Source organism: Labrus bergylta, chromosome 6 (genome assembly GCF_963930695.1).
Source record: "Labrus bergylta chromosome 6, fLabBer1.1, whole genome shotgun sequence".
In the NCBI taxonomy this organism is placed as follows: domain Eukaryota; kingdom Metazoa; phylum Chordata; class Actinopteri; order Labriformes; family Labridae; genus Labrus; species Labrus bergylta.
In genome coordinates, this window is record NC_089200.1 from 15771566 (window position 1) to 15797961 (window position 26396).

General features: G+C 39.2%; 1 protein-coding gene across 1 annotated transcript in view; it reads left to right on the forward strand.

Annotated features, from left to right (window-relative positions):
• The window catches only part of adgrl2a (adhesion G protein-coupled receptor L2a), a 154487-nt gene that overhangs the window by 22846 nt on the left and 105245 nt on the right, over nt 1-26396 (forward strand). Inside the window, exons 2-3 of the mRNA XM_065955814.1 lie at nt 13446-13528; nt 16163-16355. The gene's annotated coding sequence lies outside the window, so the exon portion shown is untranslated. The remainder of the gene's footprint in view (nt 1-13445; nt 13529-16162; nt 16356-26396) is intronic.

Below are 26396 nucleotides of genomic sequence, written 5' to 3' on the forward strand. Positions count from 1 at the left end.
ATCTCTACAAGGGCTGTGGCACAAAAGCCTCTGATAAATCCATATCCCTTTTACTCTTCCACTGATCGTTTAGATATCTTTACATCTGGAATAATGTATTTGGTCCAGCTTAGGCGCCGTAGTTGTGCAGAAATGAAAGGAAAGAGCAACAAATGCCAGAAAAAGAACAGTCAATGTATAGTTACCACATGCAGATGCAGCACATTATCATTTAAAGCATTAGCAATGAACCAGGATCTTTCCTCTTTAAACACTTTACAGAGAACAGGTCATGTCAGAATAAAAGTCCTTCCTGTGTTCTTATGAGTGTTTCCTGAATTTGCAAGTGCACAGTGGTGCACCGAAGTGGCCTTTGAATCAAAATTTGCAGTTATTATTCAAATTAAATCTAGTCGGGGCAGATGGGAAGAGCAGTCAGAAGAAGAAGAAACTCGCTGCTGTAAATCTTGAAGCTCTACCTCTGTGATTGCTTAGGCCACCATGGAATAAAGATTAGAAGAAAATCACTAATCACAGCGGATGTCATTAGCATACTAGCAATAACGGGATGCAAAAGAGGGAAAAAGAGGAATTGCCTTATAGTGCTGGTTAAAGTAGGAATCAATGGCATGTATTGGATGCACACAGCTGCTTGACAAACAGATATATTCACTCCCAAACATGGGTGAAGGAAGTGTCAAATAATGATGTTTTTTTTCAATGTTTTTGTCTGAGTCACTCGCTGAGGCACTTGATGCTAATATCACATTCCCCCTCTCTCTTTTGATCAGCTTTTGCAGCTGGGCTGCCCTGCCTCACTTGGATGCATCAACAAAGCTTGAAGTGGCCACTCTAATCTGGTTAAGTATCGCCTGGTTGGGGAGAAATTAGCCGGATTCTTTTAACTTTTGAAACAAACATAATGCAGTCAAACTTGCTGGATGGGAATCAATTAGATGAACTGAAAATAGGTTCGGATTGATGAGGGGGGAGAGAGAGAGAGATCATTTAATTCCTGGAAGTCGTCGAATACATCTATTCAATGGCATATGCCTGTAGTGCCACGCGGAAGCCATGTTTCAGTCCGGTGAAATGATCGAAGCAGAGGAGGATGAAGAGCGCTGTCAGAATGTGTTTCACAAATCTTTTCCACCCCGTGGGGAGATCGCCATTATCAGCATATCCTTCAAAAATAGTTATTCCCTGCCTATATCCATAAGATACTGTGAGGAATAATGTTATAATTCAAAAGCTATTGCATAGTTCCTCACTCTTATTGGTTGGTTTGACTTGCTCCAGTTGTATTTGCCTACTACATCTCAACATACGACATATTGAGTCTATTTAACACATTTGTTTCTGTTGTGGTTGAAAAATGACGTAACTACAAATTATTTTTAAGGTAACCAAAACAAACAGAGCTCTGGATGTCTCTGAAGTTTAATTATCCAAAATAAGTTAATTATTTAGTTATCATAAAAACAAAAAGTATGGCCTTTCATCTCAAACTTCTCACGAAAAACAATCTGTTAAAATATTGATCAAATAAATCACTGTTTCACTCTAAATTCATGTCTGTTTTTGTATCTAAAGGGAACTGAATCCATTTATATTCCTGTCAGAGATGAGATTAATTACCACAGAGATAGTAAAAAGAAATAGTTAGCTTGGTACTACTTTGCTATCTACATCTTCTCTTTTTAAGAGATTCAGATTCAGAAAAAAAAGACTTCTTTTATAACCGTCATGCCTAACAGATGGTCTCGAAGGGGGAAAAAAAAAAAAGAATATGATCACAATACCAACATTTTTGTTGTATTGAACAGTTTCTCCCGTTGGATCTTTAGGGCAGATTGTCTCCATTTTTCAAAGTGTCTAAAGCCTTTGTTTGAGGGAGATCTGTTAAATCTGTCTTGCTGCTAATAAACTGCCATTATTCCTACCAACAAGGCTGCGCTCATTAATAATACTTCTGTCAGGTGCTCATTCTCCTCTCTGAAAATAGAAAATACCATTAATTACAGTTTGTGTCACCCTCTTGACAGCTCCAGCAATTGTTCCAGTCCCTGAGTTCTGTTTCATTGTGTGCGTACCTAGTGACCACCTATTCTTTACTGTCTCAATGGGGATGTCCAGCATGTGAGAGGCACAAAGACCCTGGGAGATCTCAGCACACATTGCAAAGCTTCTGTCCCAGCAACACATTAGTCATCCAGGGAGCGATTGAGTCTGCTGCTAGACTCAAAATGCAGATCTATCTCACTCTCTCAAGCAGGGGGGAGAGAATCTGTCAAGATGGAGCTGGTTTACTTTTCATTGTGGATTTGTTGCTTTTTTGCTACTTGGGGTGATATCCTTGGAGAAACACTCAGGGATTTTTTTCCCCCGTTTATTTCATCAGCATATATATATATATATATATATATATATATATATATATATATATATGTATATATATAAAAACAAGACGTAAGATTGCTGCAGCTGAATGTAGGAGTCAATTCTTGTATGAGTACACAAGGATGCTATTGCACGTGTGACGGTTACAAATGAATGAAAAGAAAACAGTTGCAGGACAGGAGCTTAAGCCTCCCCAACATATACATGCAGTGTGTTAACAGAGGGAGAAGCTCTGATTGTTTAGTTTTACATTATGTAAACTACAGAGAAACCCACAATCACACACCAACTGTTCCCCAGAGTGTCACACAGATATGTGGCAGAAGAGAAATAGTTAGCTTGATACTATTTTGCTCTCAACATCTTATCTTTCAAAGAGAAAAGACTCAGTTAAAAGAACAGACGTCTTTTATAAATGACTTGCCCAACAGACGGTTTGCAAGGAGAAAAAAAAAAATATGTTACTGCTGCTGCTTCCACCCAATGGTCAGTAATTCAGATCTATTGAATGTTACCAATCCACAGTCATGTTGTTTTGCAGCATTGGAAAACAGCAAAACATATCAGCCTTCATGCAAAACTCATTTTGTTGTGTTTGTGGCGTGTGTGTGTGTGTGTGTGTGTGTGTGTGTGTGTGTGTGTGTGTGTGTGTGTGTTGTAACGGCAGCTGGAGAGAAAAAATAAGCAAGTGTTTCTGCTCCTGAGATTGGTGTGTTTTGCAAAAAAAATGAGTTTGAAAATGCACGCGTTCGTGTCAGCAATTTATGAACACCTTTATGAGATTTCTTTAGTCCTGTGTTATTGTCGCAGTCAAATCAAAATGTGAAATTGACTTCCTGCATACCGAATACAACAGGTAATATTGAGAGGGACAATAGACAAATATTAAGGAAATCGACATAATAGTAACTCCAAAACTGAGAGGTCTAGTATCAAGTATATCTCTCTACATGGAGCCATCTTTTGCATCTTGAATGTATTGTCATAGTAGAGTATAAGCGGGTTCAGCAATGCATTTATTAATGACATGGTGATTGGAAAATAATTTGGACTTTTTGCAGTCTTTGTATGACAAACCCCCCCCCCCCCCAAAAAAAAAGGGTAATATTGCAGATAGAGAGGAAAATAGTAACATAGAACTGAATGCAGCATTATCTTTAGAGCAGGTTCTAATAGAGAATAGAGAAAAACCTTAATCAGATACATTTATATCTGTCAACCTATATATAAATATATTTATATAAATATATATAGGCCTACTGGTTTTATACAAAATGGAGAACCACATAAGATGCACACAGGTGAATAATAATCTAGTGATGCGTATCAATCTATTTGGTTTAATATTCCGTCATAAGATATATGGCCTTGAACATTTCTAACACACCCTTGGTTACGCTCAAAACAGAAGTTTCATTTATGTTGACTACAACATATGTTCTGCAGAGTGAAAAGTTATTGGATTTAAGTTTAAAATACAATAAAGAGAGCCTTAAGGTAGGTGTGAAGAAATGAAATGAAGTGATAATAATCAGCAGTGGGCTCAATTGGTCACTCAGAGAGACAAGAAGCCGTTCTTCAGAAGGAAAAAAAATCTGTTGTTCATTATTCATTTTCAATCCAGGAGAAGACCAAATAATTCTTTTGATATTCTGCGGCTGTGATAAACCGTACAAATGGATAAGCTGTCGAGATTCCATACTGTGTCTTAAGTTATGGCTGAAATATTCTTCCCTGTGCTATGTCAAACACTAGATTATATGACACAATAACGCAGACTTTGGTTAAAGTTCCCTGTGATGGATACGCTTGGTTGGACACAGTACCAGACCCCATACATGGATGTAATTAAGCAAGGCCAAGTGATAGCAATAATGTATCATCCACTAGAGCCGGGGTCCTGGCTTCCTGTGAACCAGTGTTACCACAGACAAATGACTTGCAGCAGTCACCAGCGTCGCTTTTAACTTTACACGGAGCAGACGCGGGGAGGGAGTGTCTCCCTATCAGTGGTGGCCCGGCCAAGACAAATGGACGCTCATAATCCCCCCACTGCTGGAGAATGTGCTTTATTAGAATACCATACAGTGGATGTGAAATGTTTTTTTCTTGCAGCACGATTCAGTTTCCAGCTCGTTCCTCACGGCACACAAGTCAGACTTGACAATTTTTTTCGGAGCAGTTTAGCAATCTTGGAACTATACTCGCCTTCAAAGTTAGATAAGTTGTCTGTCAAGGAGGAGAGTCTGAGATATATTATTACTGCCTGTTCGTGTCCCCTCCTAGAGGAGTGTGCAGGTTTAAGTTGGGCACAACATTCTGTACCATTAAGTTGAACAAAATGCACAGAGTTTAGCGGAAGACTCCTAAACAGAGGGTATTTCATTCACTAGGTCCTCATTCTGCTTTCTGTTGGCAAACACTGATTATGTATCCACTTACAGGATGCTCTGTTTGGGCCATGCATGCAGGATATGCTGACACGGAAAGATTTGGCTATTATTGGATATCATTACATGAATAAAATATGTGTATGATTACATGCAAAAGTTTGTTTAACGATTCTTCAATTTGGATTTGTTAGATTAGTAAGTCTATGACCTGTTTTAATAATAGATAGAGCAATTACAAAAAAAGGAGTTTGTTCCTTTTTTCAGTTGAAAAAATTTGTGGCATTGATAGCAAACCTTTCTTCAAGTAATCGCTCTATCTTGTCTTGAAAATAAGCCTTTAGTTGGCAAAACCAACAAAGTTAAAAGAATTCCTACTTTGTACTCCCACACATTGCAAACCATGTTGACTCTCATTCACTTCATCTTTGTGTTTGCAGGCTATTCTCCTGCAGCCTACAACCTCTGCATTGTCATTCATGTTACCCTGACTCTCAGGGCTCTAAAACATGACTGCTTTTATCTCATACGCGTCGGTCATTTCCTTGAACACAGAAAGGACCTGCGGTGCCAAGAAAATCGTTTATGACTTCTTATGTCCTCTCCGATCCTCCGGGTGTCCTGCAGTGTCAGGGGGAATGTAGATGAGTCCACCTCAGACCTCTTTTAGCTGCTTCTTCATAGACCTGCACTAAGGTTTCTCGCACATCCAGTCCCTCCTCTGCTTGTTCTACAGATGACCATATGAGCCTGTGATCATAGGTGGTTCAGCCTGAATTTTAACCAATCGTTTTTGTGGTCATTCTAGATTCCCATAACTTTCATTTTACATTAAGAAATATTGGCTTTAATTAAAAGACATTATTCATTCGGTTTTTTAATACTGAATAAGTTGAAAGTTGGTGCAAAAATGTACACACACACACACCAAAGATTTATGTTGTAATTACTTGAGCATAATTATAGGGGAAACAGTAAATCAACACAACTTGAGGAATAAACATACGATCGATTATCGTGAAAAATAAGAATTCAGGGCACTCAGAAAATGCTGAAAGGATTTTTTATTTCACATTTTTTCTGAGAGGAATATAAAATATTCAGCAAGTAATTTATATAAAAAGGAAAAAAAAAGGTTCTTCAGAAATGTCTGTTTAATAACAACACTACAGTTTTTTGTCATAAAGGGCTTTTTTTGGATTGCTGCTGCGAAGTTGTTGAGTCCTAAAAATCATTCATTAGTATTTACACACACTGCACTCCTACATCTGATCATCTTTTGTAATGTTAATATGTTTCTGTTGTTTAACTGTTAATAGCTAATAACAATGCCGTACAAATGTATTTTTTGATTTAGAAAGGTTTCTTCTGATGCACATTTTTTAACACTAAGACCTTCAATTTGAGGGATTTGACATCAATGGCTATTCCTTGATAGTTGGCACCTTTTGTTCCATATATTAAACTAACTTTGTACCTAAAACCTGTCAAAGAATCCAGCGTTTTAAGAGTGGAGGGGCTGACCTGCCACTTTGTGACAGGGCTAACACACATACACACACACACACACACACACACACACATTCAGATTCACACCTACAGGCAAATCTTCACTCACCCTGAGCTGCATGCCTCTGGACTGTGGAGGGAAACTGGGGCACCCGGAGGATATACACAAAAAAAAAAAACACAGGAACAAACGTGCAAACCTTGTACTTGTAGCTGTAAAGCGACAGTGTCAGTGAGCCAACATGCTGCTCCCTCTTAAATCAAACTAAAGTCATTCTTTAAGAGCAGCAGCAGCTTCATAAGGCTCAGTGAGGCTCCTCGCCTGTTCTGTGGAATTGCAAATAAAAGGACACATTAATTTTCTCCAGAGAAAAAAGCTTTAACTCAACCTCTGCTGCACAGTCAGTCTTTTTGAAGCAATAGTTGGGTTGAGACTAGCTATAAAATGTCTTCTGTGGCTTTATAATCTCTAAATTTCCATCTGAAATAGTTTTGAAACTTTGAATTGAAACTCAAAGTAAAGGAAGAAAGCTAGGTGTATGTGGTTTCTAAACACTGTAGAATAAAACCTGAAAAATACATGTTTTAAAGTTTTATAAACACCCTAAAAGTATCTATCATGACGGCTCAACTAAAAAAAAAACTTGATTCAACCAAACTTGTTTGTCAGCAGTTGAAAATATCCCTTAAAGGAAGCCATGTATTTGAAAAAAAAAAACCTTTATTTTAGCTTATGTGTATCTCACATGTTCTATTAGCATTGTAAAATATCCCCTTGAAGGTAGCCTTGAATGTGAAAAAACATGTATATTTGGTTTACTTGGACTTACGTTACATGCTTTCTTTACCTTAAGCACTGACCAAACCGCTCATAATACAATTAAGGTCATGATACTTCCTAAGTGTGTAAATATCCCTTAATGAGGTCTTTATTTAAGCTTACATGTTTTGTTTGCCTTAATATGCCTCAATGGATCTCATGTAAATGTAGGAAAAATATTTTTATTTAGCCAACCATGTTTTTTTAGTGTAGTCCAGTATCTCACAAGGTGGCTTCAATACAAAAAAAAAACATATTCAAATGATTTTAGCTCACATTTAAATCAAAGCGCCTTAATGCTAACTGTTCATTTCCATTTGTTTTATTTACAGTATGTCATTTGTGTTTGGTATACTCTTAAAACAAACAAACATGCAGACTTGAAATAGAAATCTGTTATTATTGTCATCCTCTTCAACAACAAACATCCAATATTTCCCTGTTCCCTGATGCTATTATCCAATCCATGACAATATGGTGGGATTACCTCAAATTTATCTTTAAGTAGGTCTTTTCTTCCGCTCTGTGCTGATTATAGAATGATCTTGTGAAAGGGATTATGGATCAAATGTGTAGATTACTGTTTAATCCTGAAGTGTAGATACACATAGGATGTACAAGAGAAGCTGGTGTTTGGAGTTATTCGTAACTTTAGTGTTCTGGATCGAGATCTTGGGTGGAAATTCTCACCATTCCACGTTACAAATATCATACAGCTCTTTTTTTCATCCAGAAAGTGAGAAATGAGTCTCATAGATAAAAAAAAAAGTTTTGAAACCCTCAAATACCAATCAAAGACCAGTTGATTGAAACTAAAATATGATGAAAAAGGGTTTAAGGTTAGTTAAAGCTGATCAAACATGACAACCAAGCACAGAATATCAATTTTAATCTCTGTTACAACTCTGTAATTCTTTATTTTTTTTCCACAATATTAAAGGTGCAAAAGCGTTTACCCAAAAAAGCGACAAATAGTAGCTGAGCATGAGATTGGATTTCCTTCAGCATAGATTTCCTCTCTGAGTCAGGTAGTGTAGCGCGGGGGATCAGCCCTCCTTAAGAGTACAGTTAACAAACTTTGTGTGTGGCAGCAGCGGGTGCTTATGTGCTCAGACAAGGTGCTGTGTGTCGGGCCTCCTTAAAGGGGGCTGAGCTCTGTGGATTACAACCAAGGCCATTTGAACATTTAGCCCCCCCCCCCTCCCAACAGACATCATGACTCATAAGCGCTAAAAAGCTGCCGCATATGTCTGCGTTGTAAGTCCATTTGTGATATGACAACATGACCTTTGGATTCAGAGCCATCTGTTCGCCTCCAAATGTTTACATAACATCGCAGAAATGCTTCGTATTTCTATTGAGTGCAGTTTTAGAAATTATGCTCCACAAACAAACCCGTTTTGAAAAATTGGGTCCCAATGCTGCTGTTGGCAGACGTGAAGTCAACTGCATGCATTGTAAGAAAATTGGTATGTTCATTCCCCCTACAGTGTTAGTAAAAAAAAAAACAGTCTTGGCCACTTTTAAACTCTGACACGTTGTCACCTTTCAATGCAAGTACTGCAAACCTGTTTTCAGACACACACCAATAATTCACACATTTAGATTTTACTTCCTGGTCCACTACTATATCTCTTTTGGTCTCCTACTACTTTAGCAGCTCCACAGTGTAAACTCACTTTAACTGTTGTGTAGTGTGCAAAACAGTTTATTTATATTGCTGAATTGTCTTTTTGTGTTATTTATTTATTAAAGAAACTTTTCATATTATGTATATGTTTTAGATTTCTTGTTAATATGTCACTACTGATTGTTGCAGCTTAAAGGAGAGGTTATAATTGTACAGGATTTAAATCCTTAAGTAGAGAAGTATCTTGTGTAAATCATCAAGTAAATGCTGCAATACAGAGCAATATGACACTAATGTATCTAATCTGTGATATCTTTCTGTGTTTGCTTAAAAAACAAATTCAATTTGTTCCTCTGTTTTAATTCTTTGTCATTTTTTATTAATCCAATCTGATTTGTGGCAAATAGCCAATATCTACGGAGGCCCTTTATAGACATTCTTCATTGATTTTATGATGATAACAAGTCTTTTTGTGTCTCAAGAGCTCAACTTATCTTGTTATCTTGAGATACAAATGCTGGGTTTCCCAACATAATAGATGAATTTATTTCTTTATCTTGATAAAACAAATCTGTTTTTTATTAAAGCAGGATCAATATCTAGTGAAAACAGTGAAAACAGAAAAACAGTAGACTGGTCACTGTGTCAGACCAGACCACCACATGCCATGTTGCTGTTGCTAACACTTATAAAGTAAGTAAAGCCTATTTCTAATGTTCTGTGTTTTTGCAACTCTTGGGATATGACATAACTAAGTTAAGATCTCGAGGAAACAACCAGAAATCACTCGTCATCCCAGGAAAATGAATTAAGTAAGAAGTATGGCTGCATGTCTGCTCAAGTCTTCTTTTAGCGCCTTGTGTCTCTTTTAGCTTTTGTGGTTTTTGTGGTTAGCTGAGTACTAAAGTTTGCGTCTCTCGCTCTAATTTAATAATTTTTTCATCAACTTTGTCTTGTTAAACAACTTGGATGAGAGACAAATGAATGTCGGCTAAAGGTCCTGAAGGAGCAATATGCAATATATCTACTGAATTAAATCATAAAATGGCCGTACTTTATCATCAGACATTGAACAAACATGTTATGTTAAAGTGCTGGCTTCTCTCTCAACAATGCAGCAGTCTGTCTGTCCTCCTTCTAAGTATTGATGCCGGTCCAGAATGTTCTGTATTTGTTTTGACCAGAGAAGTTATGTGATTTGAAGGCACAGCCACATGACCGTTTTGGACGCCCCTTGGTTTGCCAGGCAAACGTGTTGCATTAATGGAAGTGGGCAAGCGAGCTGGGTTAGATATAACTGATTCTAACTGACCTAAAATCCCTCGGCATTTTTCTAATAAGCTTCACGACCAGAAACGTGGTTAAACAAGGATAAATATTCTAGATGCTTTTGAAAAACTGGAAGAGGTTTTAAGACCGATGCAGAGCTGATTAAACAGTGAAGCTTCCATGTCAGCGAGTACATTGACTCTGGGGTGGGGGGAGCAGGGGGAGACTCCCGAGCTCTATTCAATGTTTTTGTATTTGGACTGCAGTACTCATTTTGAACGTTACATGTCAGAGTTACAGATTGCTCCTTTAAGCCACACAAATCTCTGGATTTGCACTGCTATGCCAACTTTTGAGTGATCCAGTCAGATTCTTCTTCAACTAGAATCTACATTGGTTAACTTTGTATAGAAACTGTACATGATGTATTTCTTGTAGTTAACAAAGTCTGCCAATGAAGGATTTAATAAAAATTCAGGTTTGTCTACCTTCAGTTGGACAGATGGCCTAGCGGTTAGGCCGCACCCCATGCATGGAGGCTGTAGCCCTCCAAGCAGACGTCCTCGGTTCAAGTCCAACATGCTGCTCCTTCCTCTCATGTCATTCCCAACTCTCGCTGCAATCCCTTACTCACTGTCCTATTCAAATAAGGGCATAAAAGTCCACAAATAAATATTTTAAAATATTTATAATTATCATAATAACAGTAATAATCTCCCCTCCTTCTCCATACGTCATGTGACCCAATTAACAATAATTTCATGCAACAGAAAAGGGGGACATTCTTGATTGAGCTTTAAAAATAGTAATCAGTTGTACACTTTCTATTTCCATTCCCATTACCCCCCTTTACTTTCTCAAATAAATGACACAAACTAAATAAACAAGAGACAAAAGTCTACTCAAATTAGAAATGTGGCTCCCGTGGGCAGAGTGCTAAATTGATTTCATCGCCTTTGCAGTGACCTGCAGGCCTGGTCATTTCTGTAATTCACTAAGAAAGTATTCAGCTGCAAATCAATTTAGAAATTGTGAAAATTAACTAATCAATGTCGGATGGTGGAATTCGAAGAGCACAAAGATTGTCCTAGTGTATGATAATCACATGGAAACCAACTTTTTAACCTGAAGAAAAAAAAAATGTCCCATTCCAAATTTTAGGCCATACATCACTCTTTCTTCTGCTCACTAGTGTTTACCTAAAACACATGTATCACATAACACAAAGAACAGTAAATATTACACTATTTAACTGTCAAATCGTTCAGATGTCCATTGCTCTGTTTATCTCCCTTGTTTTGACATTTGACATGAAGACTACACAAATGAAAGCATAGTATATCACTCATTAGCACCATCAATCAAACATGTAAAAAAAAAGCCTTTAAATATACAACAGCGCTGACATGTGGAACTAGCTGTTGACACAGCTCAGATACGTTTGGCCCCTAAACAAACCATTCCTGGGAAATCATCTGTTAACGTCATGCTTGTGGCAAGAATGTGTTTGCGTTTTTAGCGTCGTAGGGAGCTCTGCTGTTAAAACGATTGCTGACCATCATTACTCTTAACTACACTGAAAGCGGAAAGCTATTTGTTCTTGCCATGTATGTATATATCGCTCATAAACCACAACACATTTATTTTAAATCTGATGTTTCACAGTGGATGGAGTTTTGTAATAAATGGTTGCACATTCACCGCTCTCATTTTCTGATTTGTTAGGATCCATTTGAGCATAAAAGCCATAAAATGGTAGTTAACTTTTTCATCGCTTTTTGGAGTTATTTTACTCGGAAATACACACAAAACCGAGACTATAACAGTTAATCAGCCACTGACAAACATCTCGACAGCAGGTAGACGAGCAAACAAATCTGCAAGGAGCCCATCCTGCTTGTCAGTCGGAGCCGTCACAGTTTATGTGTGACGTTTATCTTAGAGAGGAAACAGATAAGTAAATAAGTCTCAGGGGAACAAGGCCTCTGATAATGCAAAGGAGCTGTAATGGTTCTTCATTGGATAGTTTTTTTTTGGTCAGGAAATGGCCCCCATCCTGGAGAAATTTGACCTGGGCACGGGGGTCAGCAGCTTGTCACAATTATCCTCCAGGTCATTTTACTTCCACATTGGAAAAAACAAAACAAAACAGAGTGTCACAGAAAGGGAAGAATCCAGTTTGGCAAATCCTTTATCAGCCCATCAGCACCACTGCATGACATGGGAAGACAGCCAGACATTCTTCTCACAGGAGATCGCTTTCTTGGCTCGGCCTGTGTTTAAGTGGGTCTTCTGCCACTTCACTGCTGCTGATAGTAACCCATTTGGCAGACAGACATGACTCTACTGCAGGGAGGAGGGCCAAGGTGGAGGCAAAAAGCAAATGCAGGCACTGTCAACTTTCTCCACAGTCATTCTAGGAATGTTTGGAAGAGCTTTATTTACCATTTTACTCATATGTTTGTTTAAAGATCCTCCCTTTACATCTCTTTGAGAGATTATTTATATCTGTCTGAGCTATGCAAGTCATAGGGGTGTGAAGGTATGGTCAGCCAGAAACATTCACGCCTGACGTACACAGGGCTTCAGTGTGTTGACTTTAGGATACTACAACAGGCATCTTTTGCCTTTGGCTGAGAGCTGTCGTCACCTGGTTAAAAAAAAAATGTTTCGAAGCAAACCCTGCTCCTTTGTCTTCAATGTATTGAGTATTTCCGCCTAAAATTCTAAGAACCACATTTTTAGATATTAATCATAAATTGAGCTTCTAATAAAAATTGTCCAAATGCTTGACTAATTTGTACTAAAATTCTTACAAGCGTAATAGACAGAAAGGGGGTTGTTCCTATAATAAAAGACATATTTTTGCAGGTTATGCCAATTGTACAACAGTTGTAAAATTATAAACACTACATAATTCTCTAAAAAAACAGAACATCTTCAAACTAAAAGAGCCTAAAACAGAAAATATAAGTTATTTTGGCTGGTCAAATGTTAAAAATGACCAATTGAAAAATCAAAAATAGATACATTTTGTTGGGAAAGTATTCACTTAATTGTCTAAATTACCAGGGGAAGGAAATGTTCTGGAAAAGTTGTTTTAAAAAGAAGACCTTTTAAACACACCAGTTTCTATAAACAGGAACACGAGTTGGATCACCTTTTCAATAATGTGACATTTTCCTGCCAAGACATTTGCAAATTCATAGCAAATAAGTCAACAAGATCAATAGTCATTTACTAACAGCCAAAGTATTTCTGCAGTTTTCCATCACATGAAGTGTTTCAAATGTAAAACACATCAGACTCCTTTGAGGCCAAGAGCATGCATCACCAAGAACTTGGGTTAGGGTTAGGGTTTGCATTACTCTACTAACATCATAGCAAATTTAAAACAAACTGGGACAATATGTAATCTCTTTGTTTGTCTGACTTTTCTTCTACTCAGGCCATGCCAATGTTGTACCATCAACCAGCTGCCTGGTGCATGCTGGGAAAAGTCCACACCAGTTGCAACTATGGAGGAGCCAGGTAAAAGAAATCATTCAAAGTGGCTCTTTACTCACAGCTACATTAGAACGAGTGCGTCTGTGTGAGTCAGAAAGTAATAACAAACATGTTTTTGATTAGTGTAATTAGTGTAAACTTTTACTAATGCAGGATGCATCATGCACAGAAAGCATCTTTGCTGGTTCAAAGCCTCAATTAAGAAAAGTACATCACATTTTAATTTCCTCTATTGACCACTAATCAATAGAGTTTTGCTGTTTTTCATGGGAGTTGCAGCAGTTTCCTTTGAGGCATTGAGGAAATCAGCTCTCTGTTTATTTTACAATTTGTGGTCAGCCTCTGTTTATATGCACTCCTGTGAGTAAGGCAGCTGTTTGGTCTGGATCAGTTTAGACTGAGGTTTTAGGGTATTACTGGTGCAGGCAACAATGAAGTTTAGAAAGCTGCCACAAAGACAAATATACCAGAACACTGTGAATCATGGTGTACGAATGGCTGAAAACGAGTGAATAACAATAACTAAGGAGGGAAAACAGAAAAGAAAGAGGATTCAGGCTTAGTCCTCTTCCACCCTGCTCAGCATCTCTCCTGGCTCCACTTATCCTTCGTCCTGTTGTTCCTCTGCCACTCTGCTGCAGCTCCAGTGCCACCCTGCACCCTGCCTCTCTCCACTTCTCTGTCGGTGAGGTAATTATAACACGAGTGGTGGGGGAGAGTCAGTGCTGGAGGGTTTGCCCTGGACCTGCACTCTGAATGGTGAGCAAACCCTGGCCTTCTTGTGGAGGTTGGCGAGCGGAGGTTTATAAATGACCCTGTCACTGCTCTTTAGGAAACAATGGAATGACCTGAACGTGAGCCAGAGTGCCACTTTATGAGCTGACATCTGTCAGAAGCAGTGCAATGACTATTTCTCTAAAACGAAATGTTGTAATTGTCTGGAGTAGTGAGTCATTTGTGAGATTAATTCCTGCAATTGTAAAGCTCTTATTTCTGAGGTGATTTTTGATTTGATGGATCTTGACAGTCCAAGTCATTGACTTTAAGAGTTTGTCTTTTACAGCAATATTTCTCTGGTACATAATTTTTCTGTACGACAAAGAACACTTCATATACTTTATTGTGAAGTTTCTACCAATGGCGACAGACCATGGTGTTTAGAACAGCAAACAAAAAAAATATGAATTAAAGCAAAAAGCTCTCATTCACAGGATGTATGTAAGTGGAATTGCTAAATTTTGCCATTTCCTCATAGACTGAAACGAATCCATTCATATGAGGATGTCACAAATTATCACTGTTTGTTTGCCAATCCACATTGGTCATGTGGACGTTGATCATTTTCCACACACATTCCAATGTGACTAATTCAACAATACACAGTATTGACTATTGTTAAAATAACTGTATTGGTAAACTGCTGGAAATCGGGCTGATACTTAAAAAAAAACAATTCCATACATAATAAGTTCCTCCATCATTTACCAGGAACACTTGCAGAAATTGCTGCTGTCATTGACATGTACAAAAAACAAAATAAAAGAATAAACCATAGACTTTAAACTAAGTAGCAGGTAAATTATAACTGCATCTGGTAGTTAAGTGCCAGAAATATTCAATATTGTTCAGAAGTTATCATTTGTTATGGCTGAGCAGACACAGGATTCAGTTACATAGCCAAATGGACGAACCCAAGCTAATCAATTTAAAGGAAAATGGTATTAAAGTATTTTGTCATACTTTTAATGTATTTGCATAGTAAAATGAAACAGGAAGGAGGGGAATGTTTACCCATTTCAGCTTTAATTGAGGACAAAATCCATTAATTCTCATCCCCACAGAACCAAGGTGCTATAATGTTCCCCTACTCTCATGACAAGTTTGAATCCAGGGCCTCTAGATCTTAAACCAATATATAGCTTATTAATAGAATTTATGTGCCATATAGCGTCTTCTCAGGGACATGCTGCCTAATTATCCCACAAGCTGAATGATATTGGTGTGCTTTATTAATGTTCCCCAGTATTGCCAGGGACAACCAATAAATACGGCACAGGGGATTCCACCAAATGAAATGGGAATATTCCGGTCTTTTAATGAACCACTGTCAATGCGATATACCCTTATTTAAATATGCACATGATCCTTCAAAGACATATTATACAAAGGATGGGTAAGTGATGGTGGCTGACTAGCCTTTTACAGCCGGATAGCTGCTCCGAGCCGCCTTGGGTCCTTCCTCATAAGAACAACAACAGCATTGCATACAGATAAGATTCACCGCATCCTTTTTATTATGATGATATTGTTCGCTAGGTGGACTTAATGAGCACCTCGGGCTCCCGCATGACTCAACTATCTTTCTCAGGGTGTCTAATCTTGTTTGAATTAATGGGAAAAGTTTACATCTCGGATGAGCATTTACAACAATGGGTCAGGACATCAAAGCAGAAGCCTTGCTTTTTTTCTCACCTTTCATTGGAACATAATGGAAAATCAAACATCATTATCAGTACATCGAGCCATAAAAGACAAATGTGTGTGTTCCAGCTCACACTCTGTTTTCCTCAGTGTTTTATGGGCTCCCTTAGGAGATGTTAAGGCCTGTTGCAGATCAACCATAAATCCCAAACTTAGTCTTTTTTTTTTCTATCGCAGAGGGAGGCAGCTGTCTGGCTGAAGATTGACCACGGCTCAGGGCTGGACAGAGACCTATATGACAAGCCCCTCCGAGGACTGAATGGACAGCAGAGTCTGATGAATGGCCTGCCTCCATCTTCATCACAAAGCACTCGCACCAAGTGAGACACCAACAAAAGCCAGTGTGGAAGCGCTATAGGAAAAGTCCAAGGTACTTTATATACCTTTGGTGACACACTCTGACTTTCTGTGGTATATCAACACAGGGGCTGTCATTGCATCCAGTTCAAACCAAAGCCAGAAGTGATATGATACCACCAACAAGTATTGTCTGTCTGTGTCATTTGCCTCTATTGTTGACTAAAAATATATTTGAAAAAACAAGTAAGGAGCCCCACTGTAGCATTATGTCCTTGATATGAATCCATGGCACTGTAGTCTTTTTTTCCCACATATAGTATCCTGTTGAAGTATACATTATGTATCAATCCAAGTCCTAAACAAATTGTGCACGGGTAATGTTTGCTATAAGCCACATTGACTTCCTGTTTAAGTATTAGTATTTGTATTATTATTTTGTATAGTAAAACTGTGATGGTTGTCAACAGTAGGATGGATTTGGCTCATACATCAATATAAAATTTGGGCTCTCACATTGCTCGATTAAGGCTTTTCTCAAGATTTATTAACTTTAATGAAAATATAGAATACAACAGCATTATCTTTGAAGATGCAAAAGTTCTGCTTTGCCTATGATTTAAAACAGAACACTGAAACAAAATTTACTAACTGTAGTGTGTACATTTTTATTTTCCTCCCTGAAGTTGCTTTATGTTTTCAAGAAAAGCTTTTCTGTACTTGGTGAGAAAATCATGTTAATCTGAGTGCCATTTAACATTGAATTGCAAAATGTAAATCCTAATAGTCAGAAAAAAAGCTTGTGTCAGTGGAAAAAGGTGACCCTAAATACATCCTTCGCTGTCTGCACATTGATGAGTGGAGGAAAGCAAAATTGTCCTTCAGAGCCCGTTATTATTTGAGCAAGCTATTGCAATGCACGGTGCACAGTGAGCCTGGAGCAGGGGTTGCATTTGCTGTACACTCCACTGCAAAATGAGACTAGTATAGCCCTAATGTAACCAGCAAAAGCTGGATAAAAATCTATACAAACCTAATTATGAATCAATTTGAGTTTGTGTCAGACAGTCTGGTGCCAACAGAGTGGATTTTTTATTAACTTATGGTCTGGGAAGAATGAAACACTTTTCATTTGTGTACTTCAGTATGTTGCTTAATGATTCAGGGGAAGGGTGTTCACACTTTGTCTTGGAGGGACTTCTCTCTCATGGTGGACAAGGTTCTTTGTCCCAATAGTGAACTCAAGAGGTTTTACTTTGTTTGTTACTTCACTGCTTTAGATTTCCGGATTATGATGATGTGAGCAGAGAGAGAACTCCATGTTCAAAGCAGAAGTTAGCTCAACAGTTGATTAATTACAACCAAATCCCTCCCACATTGATTCATATGCTGAAGTACATTTAACTTGAGATGGATTTTTTACCCTGCACCCCACTGTCCTGCTCCTGCGTATCAAACTAGGTCACATGCTTGAATATTCATGATCCTCTATGACAACTTCCCGCTATTCCATGTCAGGACCTATGTTAATTCAGAGATTTACACATTCAAGCCTACTTGAAACTCTTCAACTGCTCTACCTCCAATTTTTGAACACCCTGAGAGTGAGTTTGACAACTGTAGCTCTGCTGAAAAGAAGACACTTTGAATACAGCAGAGCTTGGTGTAGATGTCAGCAGGTTTTTTTCTGCGCTTTCCTGGACATATGGCTTACCATTTTGGAGGGCCACTCATGCTAGCTGTGATAGTTCAAGATGTTATTGATTGGAACAAGACAGCCAGGTGGCCAATGGGATTTCCAGATAATGCGGTTGTTTTGCACATAGACAGATCATGCTCCAATTATCATGTGTCACTCAACAGTGGAGACATCTGAAATGTTGTGGTCAACAAGACCCCACAGCTCATCAACATGACAATCCGTCTGCCAATCATTGTCCAGCTTGTAGCCACTGTCGGCCAGTTGCCATCTTTTGTATTGTTGAGTGTGTGCAGGGAAACAAGCATTGGCACACACACCGACACAAACAGGTCCCATTGGTTCCATTAAAAGTTGCCCTACAGTAGTTTGTCCTTTTTGGTACCTAACTCATACACTTGACACTTGCTATGAGTACCTTGGATGTCCCTTAAGGTCAATAAAGGGCTAAAGAATCGCCCAACAGAATGACACAGTCCCCCCTGACATTTGCACCCCGTGTGTGATGACCTCTCATTAGTAACAAAGTGGGTCATATAGGATCTAGTAGTTCTCAGTTCTTGAGTTTGAAACGGAAAGAGAGTGTACTTCATCTTGGGAAATAAAACAACCCTCTTGGTAGTCATTTACTACTTTGCTGCCAAGAGCGGCATCATTAATTGGAAATGGTGTGGAATGCTTGGCATGGTCCTTTTCTAACAAGTTGACAGAGAAATGAGGCTTTCACAGCCAAACTGTGGGTGCGCTAAGCTCAGAAACAGTAGGGAGGAAAGAAAAAGCGAGGAAAACGTGCTTTCTTAGATGTATAAATGAGACATCTTAAGGAGGAGAGGTAGTTAGGAGAGTTGCGTTCAACATCCTCGCTTGAATAGACTGTCCTTTTAGGGTTTCTTTTGTTTTTCCTCCGTCCTTGCTGGGTTCTGTTCTCCAGTCATTCAAAATTACAAGCGCCCTGTTGGTGTATCTTGAAGATGATTATCCAGCGAGATTGGGCTTCTGTAGCTGAACATGCCCAGGGGATCCTCATCACCCCAGCTGAAATAGACGAGAACAAAAGGAATGGAGAGGGAAGGAGAGGAAGGAGAGAGGCAAGAATTCCACCGAGCTACAACAAAGAACACAGTCAAATCTTCAACCCCCCACCCCAATGCACAACCATCACAACCCTCCTCCTCCTCCTCCTCCTCCTCCCGCTCACTCGGTCTACGGCTGCTGTTCAACCTGAAGATAGCTCGATCCTCATCTCACCCTGGGAGAGAGATACACCGAGGCATATTGATCATAGTCTGCTTACAGCTGTCATTAATTCCGGCATCTCTGAGCTTAATGAGAAGTTTTATTTCTGCCTCTCAGTTCTTTTGTAATTCTGTTGCATTAGTTGCCCCCCCCCACCCCCCTTTCTACTTAATGACATAGATGCTGCCCCCTTTCCACCTCCCCACTAATGCCAAATCCAACATTTACAGATTTATCTCTTAAATGAGTACCTGTGGTAAACAGGCTAATCTGTTTGGCAGCACTCATGGTCATGGCTGAATGAAACATTTGACAACGCTAAGCTCCTGAATCTTCCTATCTCTCGCTCCCTTCAGGGCTCCTTCATTGTTAATCCCACCGATCACATTCTTCTAGCTCCTTCGCTCTGCTGCAGGGGTGTGGCCGGACTTTTGTCTCGTCTGACAGAGAGTTCATTATGTGATTGGCGAGGAGCTAATGCAATAACGCTCATGATCACGTGCCGCTATACCAGGGCCAAGTCTTAGCAATCCGTGCAGCACTCTGCTCTTCTTCTTCCTCTTCTCCTGCCTCTCTCTCGCCCTGTCTGCAGAGAGGCAGCCTGCCACCTCTCCCGTGGTGACAGGTTCCCTCTGAGGTATTTAACCACTTGTCTTGCAAAACCCCTTTTAATTGAAATTACCCATTGGCTGATAAGCTTCTGGAGTCTTATCAGGAAAAAAGATATAGTGGTTAGGGTCTTTTACGCTAGAAGGTTTTGCTGTGGCTTGCTCTTGTTGCTCTTTCTCTAATTGTCTTTTTATGTCTTCAGTTCTCACCTTCAGTCTGTCTTTTTTTCTTTACAAATGGTATATCTTTTGTTTTTTCACATGTCAGTGTTAAATACTCTATTTTGGAGTCACCTGTAGCGTAGTGGTTAGTGCATGCGCCCCCACTAGCCATGTCATTCCCCAGTCTCCACTCTCTCTCTCCCCTATTTCTGACTCTAGCCACTGTCCTATCAGTTCAATAAAGGCACAACAAGCCCACAAATAAAACTTTAAAAAATGACAGCATTGCCAGGTCTGCTATTTCTCTAAAGCTTGTTGCTGCTATGAAAAACAGAATGTCATTAGAATGTGACAAAGCTCTGACTAAAGACCTTGGAGGAATAACTCTCATCATATCAATCTGAAGTAAGTAGTCCGCTAAATCAGACCTTGCCCGTTTACTGTGGGACAAAAATTACATGTTAGTAACACAATTTGGCAATCTTCTTAGCCTGATTCTTTCGCTACCCAAAACAGATGTGTTTGCAAATTCACAATTTAAAGTACTAAAAGTTGATTTTAACTGAAGTCCTGCATCTGTTTAGGCAAATAGCGAATCATAGATTTTGGTGTTTGCCGATGCACCTGGGGTGGCCAATCAGATTGCATGGAGGGCCTATGCCACCACTGGCCACCTCTCTAGACACACCCCGGCATATATCTAACTGTTGTTTCTCCTCTACTCTTTACAGGTGGGAAAATTGCCTAATCAAGCATCCCACATACTCTCTTTGGCATTGCATGTGTTGTAGCAGCAACAGCAGCATAGTGCAGCAATTTCTACTACATGACACAGTAAGGACTTTCCTTGGATACACACAGACATGAGAAACACTATGACACGCCTCCATGGTTGTGAGCTGTCACACGCTAAAAAAGCTAATGTTACTGCGCCAAATACTGTATAGTGTCACTATAGCGATGTCTGTTTTACTTTAAATTAGATAGCTTTGAAGTGGTCTCATTAGTCAGCACACAGTCAGCTGGTTCAGGCACATTACACACTTATTCAGAAGCACCATAATTAGGTCAGAAAGAATCTGTTATTTAAATTCTGTCACAGTCATAACCTGACATCCTCATTTCCTCCAGCACACACACACGCACGCGCACACACACACACACACACACACACACACACACACACACACACACACACACACACACACACACGCAGGCACGCATACATACACACACTTCTTGTGACATCAGAAGTTCTCTTGATTTAAAGTGAGAGGAGAAATTCATGATGTCCTCTCCTCAGCTTCTGCCAGGCTGAAACCTCTCTATAGAATGATCCTGGGTCTGTTACCCTGGTGTAAAAGGTGTTCTTTTATATAACGCTGAAAGAGGAAAGATATTATCTATTCAAAGACTTGTACAATGCAGTGGTTTTTCCCAGAGAAATAGCTTGCTACAGGATCCCCTCTACCTAGATGCAGCACAGCACAGTGCACTTTTGAATAGGCTCCAGCTCAGCAGGCTAAATTCAGTATGAAAATGCAATCAGCATAAAAAGCAAAGTAAACAACCCTCAGCTGTAGCCTTACTTTTCTGAAGACCACAACAACGCATGCCCGCTAGGACGGGCTCATGAGTAAACATCACTCACAGGGCGACTTGTATGTTTAACAAAACACATCACAGCTACCTGAAAAGATGGAGTCAGGGATTTTTTTATTGTTTGATATTCAAATATTTTTCTTGTGAGTCTGTAAATAAACTTCACACTCTGCCCTGTTGAATATAATTTTGAAGGCTATGCACTGCCGAATACGATCTGATCACTTTCCAGGCTTGACACAAATAAGCAATTCAGTGGTCATTTATAATGAAGAGGCTGTTTTTATCACTACTCTTAGTATGACTGGTGTCATTGGTGACACCAGTGGTATATCTGCATTATTCATCAGCCGTTATTAGGCTCTTTCATTTACATGTACTAATTGGAACAACTGTGGCACACAGGCCTGTATGATAACCGCTATACTTAAGCTGTCAAGTGCGTACAATAGTTCCCCTATACTTTGTGCTTTACTGTATATGTATGTGCTTATCTGTTTAATTGCTGAAATGGTGTGTTAAAGTGGGCTGTGCTTGAGTTACAAGCAGGGCATGGCTAATGTAAGTCATAAATAAGGGATCTATTTTTACAAATTTCTTCCCATGTCTTTCAAAACAGATTAATTCAGCTCGAGCTAACATAACCACTACTATTTCACTAAATTAGTATATGCTCAACTTAATGTTCAAAATATTAGTGAGTCCTGATAAAGGAAACCAAAGGTAAGAACTGCCCAGATTACCGTAGATCTTCTAAAAGAGGAAGGAAGACATTTTTATTTCTACCAATGTGCAAAGTACAAAAAAATCAAGGAATTAGCCAAATGTTCTTTTGTAACTTGCTTCAAATTCTCCCAGTAGTAATTGTCGCTGTTTGCAGTCAATAAACATTTATCAGATTTGCAAACATAAACCAGGCAGCTTTTCTGTTTCTGTTATAAGCAAGTGGGAAAAAATCATCCTTTTCCAAGAGACATAAGGTACTGAAAAAAATGATGACTGGACAAGTCCTGGATAATTTTAAGGTAGGGAAGGCAACTCAACCACTTAATATTAAACTTCTTTAAATTGTTGTCAATACCTATTGCAATCAATTAAAACATTTTAACAGTATTTACTCACAGGCTAGCCTACCTGTAAGCACTTTGCCCCTGCTATCATTGTAAAATAAAATTGTATCAGATTTGAATGCGATCAGGAAGTAAAGTACCCTTATGATGTACTGATTATGCTGTAACAATTCATTTTATTCTTGTCTACTTATTTTAAATGAGAAATCGTTATCTACAGACTAATGCTGAAAGCTAAAAGTGTCTGTAAAAATCGGTAGATTTAACTCTGAAATGTAGTGAAATAGAACTTAAAGTAGCATGCAATACACGTTCTCCAGTACAGTACAAGTGACGTGTCACTACTCTTACTTTGAGAGTAATTGGATATGCAGGAGTTTCACACGTATTGGTGACTGTGTTGTAGTCTTACATTTACTCAAGGTAATGCTAAAAAAACTTTCTCTGCCACTAAACATATCCAACAACATTTTTAAAATGCAAGTTCAGTATTTTCTATTTTATCACACCAGCAAGCAGCATAGTCAGAAAAGTTGTGTATGAAGTTATTTTGAAGTGTGACCAACAAGCTAAATGAAAGCTTCGGGCGTTCATATTTAAGAGTTAAGAGAACGTTGTGAAGAAACTAACACAACTCAGGAGTTCATGTGGTAAATTGAGCAGATTAAAAAAAAAAAAAAAGCCAGTAAAGACAGGGAAAGAGATGGAAGAGAGTGTGGAAAAGTGCCAGAGCAGCGGATGGGTTTGACCTGAGAAACACCATGTGGAGGTAGAAGTTCCTGCTGGAGCCACCTGAGCCCTGAGTGTGTCTGAAACAGGAGTGCCTCGTTGACAAGCCATCACTCAGAGACTCGGACAGGGCTTTCAGCAGACCCCCGTCCTCCCTAAACCTTCCCCTCTGCACACACCCCCCCCCCAACACACGTCGTCAAACCCTACACCACAATGTATGTCATCACTATCATTAGTGTAATTGCTGATTACATACACAGTTGTCTCACCCAAGGCTGCCAGACGTGCATCAATCCACAAGCAGCTTTTCTTACATTCGATTATTCAGAATGTTGAGTTCTTATTTCTATAACAAATTGTGTCCTCTACTGAAAATGGAGGGATTTTCTTCTTTTTTTTTTAACAACACAATTTGTTTTTCTATGACCAGTTTTAGTGTAATATTTACACCCGTCCCTCTCCTGCAGATTGAAGCATCGTTTGAGATATGACTGGCCAGACGTCACAGACACAAGATGAGAACTCGCAGCAAATGCTTTCGTTTTGAGGCCTGGTGATGGATAAGTGGACAATGTGTCACAGACAGGTAGCTGTGAAAAATTGCCCTTGTTATGCTTGTAGACAGTGGAGGTATCTGTGGAATTCAAAGTGGTGAAAGTCCTGGCAGGCTTTTTTTGACAGGCTGTCTTCTTCAGTGGTGGTAACAATGGTATGAACTAAGTTTGAAGTTGATTTTTTTTCTAACATGCTCTTAAATTGTCTAAAGTCTACATTGAACTGTTGTAGACAAGCCTACTGAGCAATCATGATCTATCTATATCTATCTGTATATATATATATATGTGTGTGTGTGTGTGTGTGTGTGTGTGTGTGTGTGTGTGTGTGTGTGTGTGTGTGCAACAACACATGTGAGTCTTTCACAATAAATTTACAATTAATTACTCAAACATAAGGGAAGGCTAAAATAAAATCTTATATCAGGACATATTCTCCATGAACCTGGACGTTAGTATTGAATCATTACTCATATTTCTGGTGTTTCCACTCATAATCATGGGTAAGCTATAAAGCTTTTTTCTTTATCAGGGCTTCTTCTAAAAGTGGGATTTGGCCTTGAATGGTCAGTAACGCGATCTCAGCCGATCTTGACACTATGCTGGATCCAGTTCAAAGCTTCAGTCATGTATTTTAAACCCTCATTAATTAAGTTAAATCGTGATGTTTTAAAATACAATTTTTTTTTCCTGAATCCATCTTAAAGTGTATCAACCTGCGCTTAGGTGAGGCTAAATAATGAATATCTTAGTTTTAAAGTATAACCAAAGGGCCCCTGTTCAACCAAATCAGATAATTTAAATCAAATGTTTCCGTGGACAGTCACAGAGAGGCTCTAGGTGACTGAAGAAAACTCTAAATTTAAGGATTTCACACATACATACATTTTCTATTATAGGACACCATCCTTAGATGAAAAACAGATTCATTCATGGAATTAAAACAACTGCTCCTTCAATATTTCAACCAAAACATTGGTAGGATCACCTATTTTTTAAGTCTGACTCTGTTCTAGAGCCCGACCGATAATATCGGCCGATATTAGATTATCAAGTGACAATCGGTATCTGCATATTTATCGCAGACATGCGCTGATATTGCTAAATGTATTTACCAGTTAAATAGCCTTTCATTTGAGTATGGTTTGATTACTCTAGTAGTTCTCTCTCGGGCTGTCACTAGCAGAATGTGCTACATGGACTACAACAAGCATTATCACTCTCCAGAGTGTCGAGTGGACTTACTTTCCAGTTGAGTGACCATCTTGTCTCCGTTATGCTGTACATCTTTTCCACATGTGTTCGATAACTGCATCTGAGGGATCAACGAAATAAATGTGTTTATCTATATCTATCACTACAAATCAAACATAGATCTAAGAAAGATATCGTCAGATATATCGGTATTTTCCTCCCCAATATTAATATCGGTATCGGCCCCAAAAATCCCATTTTGGCCATACCCTACTCTGTTCCAATGATGAATTTTTCGATTTGTATTTGGGGCCTAAAACCAGCTCTCCTTGTTAAAAATTCATGATTTCATAACAGCACCGCAATCACAATATTAACCCATTCAAACAAAGGCTCATCTTTGTAATTTCCCCAATCAGGAGGGAGGGCATGCTGATCTGTCCTTCCATATTCATGCAGTGTCTTCCATTGCTGTAGCGTGTTGATTTGACTGAATTGCCTTCAAATGTGTGTTATATAGCTGTTTTAGGACATCACTTGAGTTGAAAATTGCTTCTGCCTTGTTGTGCTCCGCCTGCATAGTGAGGTCAAAGTCTGGTGGAGGTAGTGAGGTTAGAGACACAGAGTTGGTGGCTGAGGTGAGCGCTCCTCCATCAGAACCAGGTGATGAGCTCATGCGTCGTCACTCCCAGGAGGGCCTCGAGGCCATGACCTCCCATCCATCCCCTTACGCTCTCATTCATTTCACTTTCATAAGCACCCGTAATGACTTCCCTCCAATGAAAGGGAGCGGGAGCAGGCTGAGACACTTGTTGGGAAGAAGTGGAATCTTTCTTCCTGCTCAAGCAATCGCATGTGCTCCTAGAAAACGCAGTTAGGAGGATATATAGCTATTACTGAGGTCACAACAATCATTTTCACCTTCTCAAGTAAACCTAGTGCTTTATGCAGCTGGCTCTCAAAGAGATTGACACATGCCAAAACATACACATCAACCCACGTAGACACACACATTCTCCCACACTCTCAAACAGTGACTGATGGACCGATGGCTCTGTGCATTGTAATATGCTTGGGAGCCTGTACGCGGATTAGCAGCTCATTTCAGTGGCTGCACAGTTGGCCTTCACAGTCTCCCAGAGGAGGGAGACAGCTGTGTGTGTGTGCGTGTGTGTGTGGGTGTGGGTTTGTGTGTGTATGTGGAGGGGGACGGCACACACGCCGTATGCTTATCTGACACCAAGGGGGCCAAATTTG